This window comes from Lepidochelys kempii, chromosome 3 (genome assembly GCF_965140265.1).
Source record: "Lepidochelys kempii isolate rLepKem1 chromosome 3, rLepKem1.hap2, whole genome shotgun sequence".
NCBI classification, from domain to species: Eukaryota; Metazoa; Chordata; order Testudines; family Cheloniidae; genus Lepidochelys; species Lepidochelys kempii.
In genome coordinates this window covers 36336268-36351131 of record NC_133258.1, presented here as the reverse complement: position 1 = coordinate 36351131, position 14864 = coordinate 36336268, and the positions used below count along the sequence as shown (strand labels likewise).

Genomic DNA, 14864 nt, shown 5'->3' with positions numbered 1-14864 from the left:
GATAAAATTAGCTACTTTGAACTTAAATAGCACTTTTCATACAATGATTTCAAAGCACTTTAAATAAAAGTGGATATGTATTATACTTATTATTTGCCTGATCAGGAAAGTGAGGCACAGAGAAATTAAGGCCAGCATCTGCAAGCAACTAGGGTGTCTAATGTTAAGTACCTAAATCCTCATTTAAATAAGTGGAATCAATGGGAGTTGTGAGTGGTAGGTACTTGTGGAAATCAGGCCATTTATTCAGATGCCTAAATATGGATCTTGGCCAAAGCAATTTGTCCACATCAACACAACAATTTTGTGGCATAGCAGAGATTAGAACCCAAGTGGCCTGGCTTTAAGTTTCCTGCTCACCTGAGACAATGCTGCCTCCCATATTTACAAATGCTGGTTTTCTGCATTTGTTTAATAAAGTATGTTTGAGATTATTTTTGGCATCTTTACAGTGGGTCATGAAACAGCATGTTTTGGCACTTTCTAGCCTCACTGCCAAGCTGCTTACTCCAGGCTGTCATTCCTGTGCTACCCAGAGTCCCAAGTAGGAAACTGACAAAGGCTGGTTGGTTTGTAGAGTTCTGGGGTTTCGCAAATCTTTTTTTTTCTCCTGTATGTGTAAAAAACTAATTTTATCTTCAAGTATTTTATACAGGCCTTCACTTGTTAGTTTTAGATTTAATTTAGCAAGTAAACAAACCTTCTTCTTCTCCTGGTCACCCATTGTATCAGTTGGTAGATAAGTGAAACAAAGGACCACAGCAAAGAAGCTGAACAGATATCTGGTTTATGAGACCCGTTTGTTCACACTTGGCACAGCACTGTCCTTCTGGTGTCCGAGTAAAACTCCAATGCGAATAATAATGATGAAGACAAACCAATTTTATATTATTGTACTAGTGTAAATTAATTCTCGTTTTCTTTATTTCTGTAGTTACTTGCAGGGATTTGGGACTGAGAGAGGAAACCAGAAAGCTACGTTAGTGAAATTGTTTAGGAGGCACATGCAGACCATATGAGATATTGTACTTAAAAGCTAGTAATGTGATTAGTTAAAAGTCAGTGGATTCTGGGACTATGGCATGGATGGGGTGGGGCGGGTGGAGAGTGTTAAGCCTCCCAGTATGGTAGATCCAGGAGCTCCTCAGGAGAAGTGTCCCTGAAAAGTAAGAGTTGTCCCACATTCTGGGCTCCTAGAGCCATGCTGCCACTAGCTGCATTCCAATGGGCTGCTCATTAGCAGCCAAAAGAGGGGCCACAGCAGGAGTTAATGCTATTTCAAGCAACATTTAACTCCCGCATGGATATTCACATGGAAATTCATATGGGGTCATCTGGGGACAGTGCTTCTCAGAGATGCTGGGCATAAACTCCAGCCCCTCTTGTTCAGTCCCTGTCCCCAAACCACAGTGGAGCACTTCCTCATGGAATCCCAGGGACGGATGTGGATACTGCAGAGCCCCAGCTCTCTCTTTGCACCCTCTTCCAAAATTCTATTTCATCCCAATCTCCTCTGCTTGTGAAAGTAGAAGGAAGTTTTAGGCCTGAATTGTTTAACAATTCTATGTCTTTGTTGGGTACTGATTGAGGAGACTTTGCCAATTTGGATAACACACTTTCATTTGGACAGAGCAAGGGCCATTGAACTTGCTGCCAGTGCCAGCTAAATGTGAGGATCTGCAAGAAGATTCCATCCCCCACTAGTTTCAGAGTAACAGCCGTGTTAGTCTGTATTCGCAAAAAGAAAAGGAGTACTTGTGGCACCTTAGAGACTATTACCAGCAGGAGAGTGGGGTGGGAGGAGGTATTGTTTCATGGTCTCTGTGTATATAATGTCTTCTGCAGTTTCCACAGTATGCATCCGATGAAGTGAACTGTAGCTCACGAAAGCTTATGCTCAAATAAATTGGTTAGTCTCTAAGGTGTCACAAGTACTCCTTTTCTTTTTGCGAATACAGACTAACACAGCTGTTACTCTGAAACCTATTTCCCCATGTTTATTCCCCCACCCCCACCCCCTTCCCTTCATCAGACATTCTTGTTAACTGCTGGAAATGGCCCACCTTGATTATCAATACAAAGAGAGCCCCCCCACCACTCTCCTGCTGGTGATAGCTCACTTTACCTGATCACTCTCATTATAGTGTGTATGGTAACACCCATTGTTCCATGTTCTCTGTGTATATAAATCTCCCCACTGTATTTTCCATTGCATGCATCCGATGAAGTGAGCTGTAGCTCATGAAAGCTTATGGTCAAATAAATTGGTTAGTCTCTAAGGTGCCTCAAGTACTCCTTTTCTTTTTGCATCGCCCACTAGGTTTTTAATAGATCTGTTGTAAGGTCAATTCCTTATTCTATTTTTGGTTCACTGAAAATATAAATTCCCGGTGTCTTTAGCTCCTTGTAGGGCATCGAGTTGTTTGTTTGTTTGTTTTTTTAAAACAAGCTTATTCCTCCCTCTGGGATTCATCTAAAAGAGCTGCAATGTATTTCAGATTGTATTTTGGCTTGATGCAAGACGCCTTTTCATAGGTACTCTACTAACATGAATTTTATAGTGTGTCAACAATATATTATGGACCTGATCCTGCATTCCTTGAACACCTTGATAAAGCCCATTAAATCATTGGGAGTCTTTCCTTTGACTTTGTTACATTTTAGAACAGGCCTGTTTTATTTGCTGAGACTGCAATAAGTGTATTGGGTGCAGTAGTAATACAGCATGAGGTGGTTCACCTGAAGTGCAATTAAAATGTGCACTTTTTTGTTCACTGAAAAATAAATATGATAGAAATAATATGTTTATAAAAGTAGAAGAGTCCTTTGAGGATAGTGTCATGCATGCTGTCTAATCACGCTGCAAGAGCTAGTTGGACAGAGATTATGACACTGTATGGATCTGGCTAACCTAAATCATTTTAATCTCTTCTTTTTAAAAAAAAAAAACACTGAAAAGTATGCTACGTATGTTGTGTGTAAATTATCAGCACTATCATCATCAGCGTTCCTAAAAATATATTCTTGAGCTGTGCTCTCAACTGGATATGTGGGAATTTACACATATCTCCAGATGCAGTGAGGCAACATACCCTTTGATATTGGGTTTAATTTAATTTTATATCCTACACAATTTTCAGGATGATTTAAAGATTATATTTTCTAGCAGGCTGAGCTATATATCCTTGAAAACACTAGAAACATTTTCTTTTCTAATTCTTATTGGTATATATGACCCTTCCCTGACATTTTTAGCTTCAACATAACTGCTCTCCTTAGCCTGCTAACAGCAGCAGCAGCCTGTGATCAATCACAGTTGACTGGCTCATGTGATCTAAACAGCTATGCCTGTCCATGGGAGCAGAGATGGTGTCTATGAACTATAATTTAAAGAGCCTGGTGTCTCATTTTTGCAACCAATGAAATTTAGTGAAAGAAAGAAATACAATTTTTATATCATGATTTCCTCTACTAAAATTTACAGTGGTTATATATAAATACTAAATTTAGAAATGTGTGATGTTTTGATTACTAAACTCTCACTTTTTTTAGAAGGTCATATTAAGAAGACTTATCTCATACTGCCAACAGCTAATGTGAACCTGTCATGGCGACAGTATATTTGCAAGAATCTGGCTAACCTAACTCAATGCAATATTTTGATTTCTGCTGCCGTACTTTTCTATCATTATCCATATACATGCATGGTGTGATTGATTCATCCCTGCTGAGGAGGGAAGTGAAGAATGATGATGACTGGCTTATGAATGGAATATCTGAAGTTACTGAAAACTGACTATATTCCCATTGACTTCAAAGTGAGGAGAACGGAATCCACAAAGTGAGAATGTATACATTTATGTATAGTCAAGTACCAATGGCAGTATGTATTTATAATTAGTTGACTGAAAGAGCCTGTATGATATTGATGGTATCTTGACATTTTGATTTTTTATTAATTAATTTATTTATATAGCACTCCATGAATTAGGGGCCTCACAGATAAAAATATGGTCAAAAGCGGTGATCCTTGAGTCTGTCCGAGTTTTGTTTGGTACATTTCCCTAGAGAGGTGGGGCAAAGGCAGCTGGCTAAACTTTTGTGTTCCATCCAATCATCAGGGCAGCTAGGGATCAGTTCAGCCCTCTGCCCCCATAATATCTGAATGCTTCATAACTTAATGCATATATACACATTTACAACACAATAGGGAAACACTTTTGTCCCCATTTTATAAATGGCGAACTGAGAAACAGAAAGGCTAAGTGACTTGCCTATGGTCTCATAAGTAGTATGTGGCATAACAGGGACTTAAACCCAGGTCATTTAAGTAGGAGACTAGTCTCCTGACTCCTGGTACACCTTACTTACTTCCCCTTATTTCCTAGGACACTGGGAACTAGCTGGGAGTGGCACAGAGCTAACTAAACCAGCTAGGGATTCTCCCACTCTAGGAAATCCTCAGCAGCCCATTTAGGGTAGCTTAACAGCCCCTTTGTAGCACCGTGGCAGTACAGAGAGGATGTAGAGATCAGGCTGCAGAGATCAGGTCTTGCTGCAGTGCTACTTACTCAGGCAAAAATATAATAATTGATATTTTTGTGGGGTTCTTTGCAAGGTTGGGCCCTTGTAGAATTATAACAGAGTCAATAAGAGACAAGCTGAACCTGCTCCATTTGTAAAATGCAGAAAGCAAGTCTGGGGCACTCTGAGGAAAAAAAAACATGTAAATATTTCAATACAACCTAATTTGAGCCAGAGGCAACTGCTTGTGAGTCATCTAGTCTGTCCCTTAGAGTTATAGAGACAAGGTGGGTGAGGTAATGTCTTTTATGGTACCAACTCCTGCCGGTGAGAGAGAGAGAAGCTTGCAATCCACACAGAGCTTTGCTTCAGGTCTTCTTGGTGTTATGGCAGGATTAAGTCCTTCGTTCCTTAAACCAGTGGTTTTCTAGATCTTTTATTCTATGGATCACTTTGAAACAGAGAGATCCCCCCTCATGAACCCACCAAACTTTCCAATGCAGAGTCTCCCATTGCTTGGTTCTCAGAATGTTTAATTCAGGAGACCACCACGAAGGACAACACAGACCACTTGCAATCTACAGAGCACTTCTGCCCTCACCCATCCTTACTAAGTGAGTGTTTAGTTATGCCTTGACTAGTTTAGTCACTCTTTGGCAGCCTGTTCCACTGCCTGACTCTTCTTATGGTTACATTCTAAAGGATAAATTTTCCCTTCTGATATGCTGTGTATCCCAGTGCACCAGTATAGATGGCATGAGAATTTACCAGGTACATTTTCCCCAATATTTAATCTAAATTTTTCTTGCTGTAACTTAATCCCATTACCGTTTGTTCTTTCCTCACTGATTAATAGAAATAATGATCTATTTTGATTTCATTTGTCTTTTCTCTAGACTGAAATAATCCAGTTCTCCTAACCTTTCCCTGAAGTTTTTATATTCCAAACTTTATTTATTGGTAGTTGGTTGCTTTCCTCTAAACTCCCTCCATTGCAGCCATGTATCTTTTTAAAATGTGGCGTACAAAGCTGATCATACTTCAACTGAAGCCTAGCTAGAGCACAGTACAGAGGAGCAGCTACTTTGCTTATTTATTCAAAAACATTAATCTAACTAATAGGACCTTCTTGTAAACATAAACCCTGTTTAAGTTTGTTCTAGTGGGTAAGGTACCACAATGTAGATTGGGAAACGTGGATTCTATCCCTAGTTCTGCCATTCACCTACTATATTCACCTTGGGTAAGTCATTCACCTGCCATTCACCTTGGGTAAGTCTCTCAGAGTGGGATTCACAAGAGGGATGTAGGCACTTAAGTGCCACTTTAAGTATCTAAGTCCACTCAGCTGCCACCTAACCCTGGAGGTGCCTAAAGTCCCTAGTTTTCTAAATTTCAGCTGCCGGCTACATGCCCAGACACCTCTGTCCTAATTTTGCTTAATAGCGTAACACCTAGTGCATATCTCAGCCCCAGTGGGATTCATGAAGTAGGCGTTTCCAGCGCCTGTCTTCCCTTTGGGGCCCAATCCAGTAGGTGTGCTCAGACCAAGTCTAAACCCTCACAAAAAGAGTGGAGGAGGAGGTGGTTACCCCCCTCATAACTTTCAGCCCAATTGTTAGAGCACTATTTCCCTACGTTCACAAGGGTTGCCCATTGGCATCAGACAAAACCAACTGAATTTATAAGCATAAACTTTACACTTGTTTCCAAGTGAACTGCGAGTCCTCTAACACACACCAGGGGGAGGAGGTCCTTTTACAGCTCTGGGAAAAGCACTATTAACAGAGTATTGTGGTGTTCTCTTGGGAAAACATAACCAACATACAAGAAAATAATTAGAACAATTGTGACCTATTATAAAACTTTGTAAACAGACAGCTCTCAAAAAACTGAAGTGCATGGAACTTGACACTAACCTCTCAAATTTCCATATACTCTAGGGATTTCACTAATAACAAAGACAAATGGGGTAGGTTGTAGACAAAATAATTAGAACTTTCTTTTTCCCAATGAACTCCAAAGGGATTGTCAAATGTTTCTCAATATTCCATATCAGGGGAATGATGATTTATTTGGCATCTTGCACAAGTCCAGAGGTACTGTTTTTAAAAATTGACTCCTCAAGTGCCAATATTGCAATGTACTGTATCATTACCAGGGTTTAACTTCAGTTCAGTTGCGTCCATGTACATTCATAAACTAAGCTAGAAGAGTGGATTGACTTTTTGCTTCCATGGGAAAACTGCATGGACTGTGTGAAGGCTCTAAATGAAATGACATTAAAGAAGGTTGCTTTTGATAAATATAAAAAGAACACAATTAGCAAACACTACAAACCATTCACTGCTGCAAGTTGAATCCTCAGTTCTATTTTTTTTTTAAAATCTGTATCTGTTTTAGGATAACTAGCCCCACTTTTTTGATTTGACAGATCAAAGAATTCTATGGCTGTCAGGTCCGCAAGGATTCAGGCACTCCTTCCTGCTCTATATAACTTCAGCAGCAAGAACAATATATGCATCACCTAATTTAACTGCAAATGGCTCTTTTTAGCATGAATTGTCTGTTTAAAGAGAATGCACAACAGAACTCTTAACTGCATCCCTGAAGTCATGAAGCACTAGGCAGATAAGATCACGGTGGTTACCGGGAGTAGCAAATGGGAAAAGCACTATAGGAAATGAACTCTTGTCACTAATCTCAAGAGAGTGGTATATTTAGGTCAATTGTACCTGAAATCGTTTGGTGGGGTAATTGCTCTTTGGTCCAGACTCTGCTCTCTGAGCCCGTCAGGGTGCTTGTAGGTCCACTGGATTGGATTCACCAATTTTCCTCCAGATTCATTTTCTAAAAGAAAAAAAGAAAACTCAGCTAAAAGGCAGCAAGCTTTAAAAAAAAAAAAAAAAAACAACCAGATACTCTCTTGTGTTTTTTATCTTTTAAACTAACATTTATAATAAATACACATTAGAATACATTTTTAATATAGATTACTGATTTCTGCAGACAATTTACTGGAATAAAAATGGTCTAAATATTTATTCAATTATTCAAGCCTTTTATTGTGCCCCGTAATGACCATCCAGTAAAATTAAGGATATAAAGGTAACTTTCGTAACATTTTACTGCTTTAGCTGATCAGTTAGTAACCAGTACAAAATTTAAATGTTGGATTTAAATCCCATACTACATTTCAGGCTTTAAATCTTGGAAAGTCCTTTATCTGACAAAGTGTTAATTGTTTATTTTACTGTTAATTTCACATGTGTTGTGCTTAGAACAGTGTGATAAATTCAGTTTTATAAATCAAATCTAATAATAATGTTATAAGCCAGATTCTACCTTTTACACAAGTTACTTGGATTCACACTGGTACCAGAAATCAGAATCAAACTCTGTTGTTCTTAAAGTTTTCTTAGTATTATTATAATATTCTGTTTTGACAATATAAAAATCTAGTAATCTTTTTTCACATTAAAGATTTAGTGTGAACAGGACTAATTTTAAGGTAAGAAAATGCCTTCTCTAGCATATGTTCAGTATGTGTTCACCTATAATGCAGATACAGTGTCATGTTTGAAGCTATTACTCATTGTTTGGCATTACTGTCTCCTATAATTAAAGAAAAACTCATGATATAATGAAATATTGCTGAAGATTAAAAACTTACTCATTTTGCTTAAAAAAATAAAAGCTAGAAGAAGGAATTAGAAACAGCATTGAAAGCTACAGTAGGTGATTCAGTTGTTTCAGCTATTGTTTCTTGTGTCGGCTCCAAATTCAAAGATACTCATTAAATTGAGTATATGGCAATAACAGACAAAGTGTTAATGGGGCAGCAGTGGAGTGTGTCAGGAAAATGAAGAGACCCTAAGGGGCTCACCATGCTGTTTATGATCAGCTAAATTCAGCAGCATTACCATAAATCCTCTAAAAGATACTGTACTAGACTTCTTATATATTCCTTCTCAGTCAAGGTAACATTCGAAGCACTTAGAAGCTGGGACTTAAACTAAGATAAAATACTCTTTCATAAACAAAACAGTTTGCATATAAAATGTAGTAAAAACAAGCTTTGGTATTTCCCTATTGGTGGGGGGGGGAATGCAAAAATAACAACAAACAGAAGACTCATAGTGCTTTAAAAATGATGAATTAATATAAATGGAAAGGTTCTGCCATTTCACTCAGGGGAAAGGCCTATTCACAAAAGTGTCAGCATTTACTTCATAAGTGCAATTACATTTTAAAGGCCTGATCCCACAAACAATCAGTCAGATAAGTAGCTCAATTGAATATTCGGCATTACTCATGAGAGCAAGGACTATTTATGAGCTCCCTAAAGTCTTGACTCGCAGGATATTTTAAAAACATCATTTTGGGGTAAAAAATTAACCCTAGAATTTAGCTCTATTTTTTTAAAAAATACTGTAAATTACAACATTTTTGTTTACTGCATTATGAAAAAAGAGGTTTAAAATCTCTTACACATAACAATGCCTTGATGATGACCTGACTCTGCCTTTACACATTGACCTTAGTGAGAGTCTTCTCTAAGTAAAGGCAGAGCAATATATATATGCAGGATTCAGCCTAATATGGCTATTTTTTTTTTTTTACTGATGTAGTGCAATGCTGAGAATGACAATACCATGCCATATGACTCCAATTATATACTCAACTCATGGTAAAAATTATATTTATACAATAAATGCAGTATTGAAACTCAGTGAACTGGCTGGTATTGTCTACTTTTCTATTTTTGTTTATATAGGAAATGCATTTTTGTCATTTCCAACTTTTGATCAGGCATTACAGAGTTTATGCTGTGAATTAATTTCCCTTTTTGTCGAGCTTCTACTTCAGCACCAAGGCTAGCGACTGTAACCATAGCAGTGTAAAGGCAACCCCCCTATGCCATCCATTATTCATTACTACTGACAAGTCAAGCAGAAAGCAGACAGCTAAACTTTGACTTCTGCAGCAAAATTTAACATATGAGTATTCACTTTCTCTCTTTCACTCTGTCTCCCTCATAAGCAAAAACTGATCCAAAAAAGGGTTTTTCTTTCCATTATAAATATAAATAATTATTCACCTGATCAATAAAACAGAATTCACTGCTTGCTTTTAAAAACAATACCTCTTTTTCCCCTTTTTCTTAAAAATTTGGCCTAATTTTCAAAGGCACTAAGCTCTCATGACTGCTGCTGAAGTCACTGGGAGCTTCAGGCACTAACATCTTTGAAAATCAAACCACAGTTAAATTTAGTTCTCATGAAGCTAAGGAGCTCATAACACTGACTTTTGTGTACTTGGCCACACATTTTTAAGCCTTATCTCTAAATGCCTATCTATGTTTGCATGTGCAGTTACTTAACTATGTGTGCAGATGAAGTATTTGTGTGCGGAAATAATTATTAGAGTACCCGCCTAGATACCAGCTTGGTGAATACTCATACAAGTGTAAGTGGACAATTGTGCATGGCAATTTTGAAAACTTGGCACATACATTTTTAATGCTCTCTGATCCTGAACTGAACACTCATTTCAGTGACCTAAACATAATTTAAATTAGTTCTGCAGAGGCAGAAACAGAGGTTGCTCGTGTAAAAGTAAGGGTAGAATGTGTCCTATAGTGCAGTTACCATCTGTACTGCCTAGCTCCTAAGAAAAGGCATGTTTAAGGATAGACTAAGTGACTTGGACTCTGAGATGTGATAACCTAAGAATGGTGAAAACACCTGGACTTTATCTATTGTTACAAGCAAGAGATTTTTTTTTTAATTTTTTTTTTTTAGTAGTTGCACAAGCCCCTGGGCTCAATGTGCCTTGAAAACCTCCCATGAAAGGGCCACATCCTGATTAATGCTGATGAGCTGCAATTCCCACTGAAGTCAATAGGAGCTGCAGGTGCTCATTACTCATCAAGAGAAGGAAGGAAGGAAGGAAAACAATAAACAGGAATATGTTCAATAGCACACAGATCTCATGTAGATCCCTGCTATACTTGATGGGTTGTGTGCCTCCTTTCAGTGTAGATAAGTAACTCGGCTACAGTGGTCACTTGGATTGTTTATTGTAGTAATTTTCATTTGCTTAATATTTATTGTGAGGAAAGGTGAAATAATTGTAACCATTTCCAATAAGATAGGTAATTAAAAAGAACCAATAGGTTTAATATTAATATGCACAGGGTATTTGTGATTACAAGTAGACTTTAGAAGAGGACAGCTTATGTACATTAACAGATACCAAAATCCAAACTCTTTGATTACTCAGCCACTGCCTGAATCAAAACACAGTGGCCAATCCTACTCTTGCTGGCATCAGTGATTGCCAGCCTCTTCAGCAGACACAGGATCAAGCCCAGAGATTTCACTTCTGGAAACAAACGTAAGGATACTTTACATAAGAAGTGACAAGGAGTCAGCTGCCTTATTGTTCAGTCAGAATGTAATGGTCTGAATCCATTTTCAAAACAGAGTATTTATTTTGAGAGGAAACAGTAACTTTCACTGAATTGCTTGGGTCCTACCCACCCACAAAAGCAATACACTTATAGCTGTTGATGAGAATAAACGCTGGTGAGTCTTTACATTGCAGCTTATCTACATTTTACCATCAATAAAAAGTGCTACTGCCAATCCTATTTTGAGGCAAATCTAGGCCTCAGCCTCACACAGCACAACACAGAAAAAGGACAATTAAAATGGGCAATCTGAAATGGGAGGAATTAACACATGGAATGCCCTTGTATGTTGAGAAATGTGACATCCAGTGCTGACATTTAGTGCTCTCTGAAATTCTGAGACTGTGAACATTAAAGACAGACAGTGCATCAGCATCCTTGCACATTCTGAATGGCGTGTTTTCCTGATGTCACGCTTAGCTTAGGTATGATTAATGGTTCAAAGAATCAGTCACTGCCAAACAAGGATTTAAAATTAATGAGGAAACAATGTAACTGGCACTGAAGGGAGTTTTGGGGAAGGTTGCATGTATTTCTCAAAGTAGGAGCACAATTTTGCCTTTCTGAACCTGAGGCACACTGGCAGCATGGCTCACGGGACTGCTCTGAAGCACTACTTGCTGCTGCTCCAAATGAGCAGCAAACCCTGCCACTAGCATTAGCACTTAATGCCAAAGGTAGCATGCCTGAAGGACAATCAGGGGCCTGGCATTATCCCGAAGTGGGCTGACCACAGTACTTGTAGAGTGTTGCCAGGTAGGCTCCCACCTGGCATTCAAAGAAGCACAAAGTCCATATTCTGCTCTGCTCTCACATGAGTGCACTGGGAGCAGTGGAGAGACAGGTTCACTGCATTCTATCCCACTCACACAAAACAGGACAAAATTTTGCCATGGATCTTGAAATCTAACATCCTGCGACACAGCTCTTTATGCCAGGAGAAATGCTTTTAAAGGTAAAAGCTCTTGGTTTTAGAACAGGTTTCAGAGTAGCAGCCGTGTTAGTCTGTATTCGCAAAAAGAAAAGGAGGACTTGTGGCACCTTAGCGACTAACCAATTTATTTGAGCATGAGCTTTCGTGAGCTACAGCTCACTTCATCGGATGCATACTGTGGAAACTGCAGAAGACATTATATACACAGAGACCATGAAACAATACCTCCTCCCACCCCACTCTCCTGCTGGTAATAGCTTATCTAAAGTGATCACTCTCCTTACAATGTGTATGATAATCAAGGTGGGCCATTTCCAGCACAAATCCAGGTTTTCTCACCCCCGCTCCCCACACACACAAACTCATTCTCCTGCTGGTAATAGCTCATCCAAACTGACCACTCTCCTTACAATGTGTATGATAATCAAGGTGGGCCATTTCCAGCATAAATCCAAGTTTAACCAGAACGTCGGGGTGGGGGGTAGAAAAAAACAAGGGGAAATAGGCTACCTTGCATAATGACTTAGCCACTCCAAGTCTCTATTTAAGCCTAAATTAATAGTATCCAATTTGCAAATGAATTCCAATTCAGCAGTTTCTCGCTGGAGTCTGGATTTGAAGTTTTTTTGTTTTAAGATAGCAACCTTCATGTCTGTAATTGCGTGACCAGAGAGATTGAAGTGTTCTCTGACTGGTTTATGAATGTTATAATTCTTGACATCTGATTTGTGTCCATTTATTCTTTTACGTAGAGACTGTCCAGTTTGACCAATGTACATGGCAGAGGGGCATTGCTGGCACATGATGGCATATATCACATTGGTGGATGTGCAGGTGAACGAGCCTCTGATAGTGTGGCTGATGTTATTAGGCCCTGTGATGGTGTCCCCTGAATAGATATGTGGGCACAGTTGGCAACGGGCTTTGTTGCAAGGATAGATTCCTGGGTTAGTAGTTCTGTTGTGTGATATGTGGTTGTTGGTGAGTATTTGCTTCAGGTTGGGGGGCTGTCTGTAGGCAAGGACTGGCCTGTCTCCCAAGATTTGTGAGTGTGTTGGGTCATCCTTCAGGATAGGTTGTAGATCCTTAATAATGCATTGGAGGGGTTTTAGTTGGGGGCTAAAGGTGACAGCTAGTGGCGTTATGTTATTTTCTTTGTTAGGCCTGTCCTGTAGTAGGTGACTTCTGGGAACTCTTATGGCCCACCTTGATTATCATACACATTGTAAGGAGAGTGGTCAGTTTGGATGAGCTATTACCAGCAGGAGAGTGAGTTTGTGTGTGTGTGTGTGTGTGTGTGTGTGTGTGTGTGTGTGTGTGTGTTTTGGGGGGGGGGGTGAGAAAACCTGGATTTGTGCTGGAAATGGCCCACCTTGATTTTCATACACATTGTAAGGAGAGTGGTCACTTTGGATAAGCTATTACCAGCAGGAGAGTGAGTTTGTGTGGGTGGTTTTTGGAAAAAAGGTGAGAAAACCTGGATTTGTGCTGGAAATGGCCCAACTTGATCATCATACACATTGTAAAGAGAGTGGTCACTTTGGATAGGCTATTACCAGCAGGAGAGTGAGTTTGTGTGTGGGGGAGCGGAGGGTGAGAAAACCTGGATTTGTGCTGGAAATGGCCCAACTTGATTATCATACACATTGTAAGGAGAGTGATCACTTTAGATAAGCTATTACCAGCAGGAGAGTCGGGTGGGAGGAGGTATTGTTTCATGGTCTCTGTGTATATAATGTCTTCTGCAGTTTCCACAGTATGCATCCGATGAAGTGAGCTGTAGTTCATGAAAGCTTATGCTCAAATAAATTGGTTAGTCTCTAAGGTGCCACAAGTACTCCTTTTCTTCTTGGTTTTAGAAGTGTTTTAAAAGTTAAAAAAAAAATCATTCTGAGGTTCAGATTCACATCTTCAGTGCAGCATTGCGCAAAGAGCCAAAGCAGAAGAAAACGAGCAAGAGTACTCAAAGGGAGATACCAATGATTCTCCTTTTTGGACAGATACAGCTGTCTTCGGTGTCAGTCTAGATAGTACAATGACGGAATCTTCAGAAAATGCTGATAGATTGAGAGAAATTCACACAAAAACACACCCATAAACAGTTTACCAGAGTGTTAGGACATATATATATATATATATATATCAAGTTGCAGTGGGGGAGGTTTAGGTTGGATATTAGGAAAATCTTTTTCACTAGGAGGGTGGTGAAACACTGGAATGCGTTACCTAGGGAGGTGGTAGAATCTCCTTCCTTAGAAGTTTTTAAGGTCAGGCTTGACAAAACCCTGGCTGGGATGATTTAATTGGGGATTGGTCCTGCTTTGAGCAGGGGGTTGGACTAGATGACCTCTTGAGGTCCCTTCCAACCCTGATATTCTATGATTCTATGATATCATTTTATAGTTCTACACTGACAATTTTAGCTCAGGTATTTTATTGGGAGTGCATGTGGCCAATGGGCATGGATTGCTGATGCCACTAAAAGGTGCCAGATTTTGGTTATAGCAATTTATATTCTGTGTATACTGTACAAGCTAGGAACTAAATTCTGTCCTTGGATAAAAATGCAGGGCTCCTTCTTACTTCCATGTGCCCTTGTACGTTGATCCAAGGCATAGTGTTACCTTTATAACTACAGATAGATTTTATAGATGGTCTACTGGAACTCCCATAATGAGTTATTTAACAGCCATGTACTTTTTAGAGCTAAATTAACAGCTCAGCTACAGTACCATGAAATGAATGGCATACCACCAAAAACAACAGACTTTCCAAAGTATCAGTGTTATCCTCAGTACAATACTAACATAACAGAAAACATGGTTTCTGCTCCAAGAAACTTACACTCTGCCACAGACAATAGACCAAGTAAGTAGACCAAATATTTATTACCAGGGCCCTACCAAACTCAGGATCCATTCTGGTCAATTT

At 39.2% G+C, this 14864-nt stretch overlaps 1 protein-coding gene across 9 annotated transcripts in view; it reads right to left on the bottom strand.

Annotated features, from left to right (window-relative positions):
• Positions 1 to 14864, bottom strand: part of MYT1L (myelin transcription factor 1 like) — a 380247-nt gene that overhangs the window by 261894 nt on the left and 103489 nt on the right. For all 9 annotated transcript variants that reach the window (XM_073336127.1, XM_073336123.1, XM_073336134.1 and 6 more), the window contains one exon: positions 7260 to 7374. The gene's annotated coding sequence lies outside the window, so the exon portion shown is untranslated. The remainder of the gene's footprint in view (positions 1 to 7259; positions 7375 to 14864) is intronic.